The sequence below is a fragment of the Gavialis gangeticus genome, unplaced genomic scaffold, assembly GCF_001723915.1.
Source record: "Gavialis gangeticus isolate Ggan-Ray unplaced genomic scaffold, GavGan_comp1, whole genome shotgun sequence".
Taxonomy (NCBI): Eukaryota; Metazoa; Chordata; order Crocodylia; family Gavialidae; genus Gavialis; species Gavialis gangeticus.
Genome location: NW_017729015.1, coordinates 8,739,381 through 8,741,740, shown reverse-complemented (window position 1 = coordinate 8,741,740; position 2,360 = coordinate 8,739,381). Strand labels below are relative to the sequence as shown.

Sequence of the window (2,360 nt, the reverse complement as noted above, 5' to 3'; positions counted from 1 at the left end):
TGATCCCACTTCCTCAGCAAGGCCCCTCACTCCCCCACCCACAGTTCTCTGTCCCCCAGCAGCACCCGAGCCCCAGCTGCCACCCGTGGGACGTGGCGGATGCCGCGGCTGGAGCGGAGCCTGGTTCCCTGTCCCCTCTCCATGGTGGTGAGGAGGATGCAGCTTGGGGCTCCTTGCCCTGCTGCCCGTGGGCTCCATGGCCCAGTGGGCAGGATGATGCTGAGATGCCCCCTGCTCACTCGGCAGCAGTGTGGGCACAACCCCGTGCCGCTGCCACCCCTCACCTTGGCAGCTGTGGTGGCGCAGCCCTCCCTCCCACGATCGGTCCCACGCGCTCAGCTGCAGAGGCAGCTTCTGCCCGGAGCCGGCGTAGCCCAGCTGCAGCCCTGCACCCTACTGTGGGCACAGAAATCACAGGGGCCACGTTTATCGCAACTCCATCTGCTGACGTTGTGACCCCATTTGGGGTCGCGACCCACAGTTTGGGAACCACTGCCTTATCCTGAAGGCTAGGATGAGGTAGAAATCCAGAAGGGGCAGAGATAGGGCTGCCGGGCGCAGGAGAATCAATGCAGGCAGCAGAACTGATGTAGGATGTGCAGGATTCATTTGGAGGGTTTTTTGAGGGGGAGGGGGAAGAATTTATTGCTAGGTAGGAGACGGGCAGATGTGAGGGCAGGAGCTGCTGCCTCAGCAAAAGACCAAAATCACCGTAGTCAGTAAGTCTGGAAGGGTGGGCAGCATTAATTGTCATGCACAGAGGAGTTCAAACACTGGAAAAACAACCTATTTCTGAAAAAAGAAATCCCATGATTTTTGGCATGAATCTCATGATTTCCTCAGGAGTGGGGGAGGTCCAACGATGGACTTTGATCTCTTAGTCTCTCTTGTCTTAGAACTCAGACATCCCAATAGGTTGCAAGGAGGCGGGAGGGGAAGAGTGATGTTAGATGGCAATTTAACCTAGCCAGGACCTTAGATCACAAAGAAGGAATGTTGTTGTGGATAGGCTTAGCGCTCAGGGTGGGGATGACTCATGCTGGAGAACATACAGCTGTTGGAACATAATTTGGCACCGGCTTTCAGAGGCAGAACAACCTTCCCTGCTTGCAGGAATTGGGAGCAAAACCTCCGTGAAGCAGCCCCTCTGAGGTGCCAGTGCTGGTCCTGGCAGAGGTCTCTGCTGAGCTGCCCCAGATGCTGCTGCATTGACAGTAGTTGCATGTGCTGCTCCACCAAGCCACTTCTGGAGCACTGAGGCGGGTGGTGTCCTGCTATCTCCTGTCTGATGGGTGTTGGCAGACCCAGACAGAAGCATGGGCGAACCGGGCAGCTGGACAGAAAAGGGGGCTGAAAATGGAAAAAAAAAAAATTACAATTGCAAAAAAATGTTTTCACATTGTGCACATATGGGACTGGCAAATGACAGTGTTAGCGATTGAGAATGAACTATTTAAAGACATCAATACTACGGATGTGATACAGACTTTTGCAACAACAACAAAAATCATGATCTTTGGCAAAGGAGGGCCCAATATTAAAAGTTCGCCTGGGGCTACCAGGAGTCTAGATACGGCACTGGGTGTTGGGGTTGTCTGCCTACTTCCTGAGCAGCCCTGACTGGCTACCTGGGGTTGAAGCAGCTAGTCAGAGTGGCCTGCTCCCAGGGAGGCTTAAAATTCCCCAAGAGGGCTGGAGGTGAGAGGATCTCAGCCTGGCTTGCAACCACTCAGGAGCAGGCCTGCAAACCACCTGCACCATGCATGCATCTTTGTCAGACTCTCTATTTGGGCTCATTGGTAAATAAATTGATCCCCAGGAATGTGTCCTTTAGAGTAGGTTTCCTGATCTGTAGGCTCTGCGACATCCCACAAATAACAAAAAAAATAAAAAAAGAGGTGCTCACCAGATACGGATATCCTGCAGATCACACTGAGGAACAGTTGGCAAGAAGGGACTGACCAGTAGGACAGGTCAGGGCTGTTTGTGGGAGGGAGGTCAGGGTACCTGTGATGGAGAGCTGGCTCTTCAGAAGGGGGCAAGAGAGGATATGGGTGTGATAGTTGTGGCTGCTGGGAGGAGAGGGGAGAGGAGGGGTGGCAAGTCACGGGGAGCCTGGCTGATGCCTAACACCTGAGTTGTCCTTGACGTGGGGGAGCTGGACTGTTGTTGGCACAGGAGCCTGAGAGTGCAGGGAGGGGAGCTACTTGGGACTTTCATTTCTTCCCCTTCATCCAAGTTACTGCAACAGTCTGCAGCAGTGAGTCACTCCACAGTCCCCAACAGATCTGAGAGTGCTTGTTAAGGAGACACTGCAGCCTGTTACATAACATAAAGCAGGCAACAATCACCATCCCCAC

At 53.7% G+C, this 2,360-nt stretch overlaps 1 long non-coding RNA gene across 1 annotated transcript in view; it reads right to left on the bottom strand.

The window, feature by feature from the left end:
* Positions 1-209: 209 nt before the first annotated feature.
* LOC109293989 overlaps positions 210-2,360 on the bottom strand; it is a 53,524-nt gene continuing 51,373 nt past the window's right edge. Inside the window, exon 4 of the long non-coding RNA XR_002096444.1 lies at positions 210-1,350. This is a non-coding gene — a long non-coding RNA (uncharacterized LOC109293989). The remainder of the gene's footprint in view (positions 1,351-2,360) is intronic.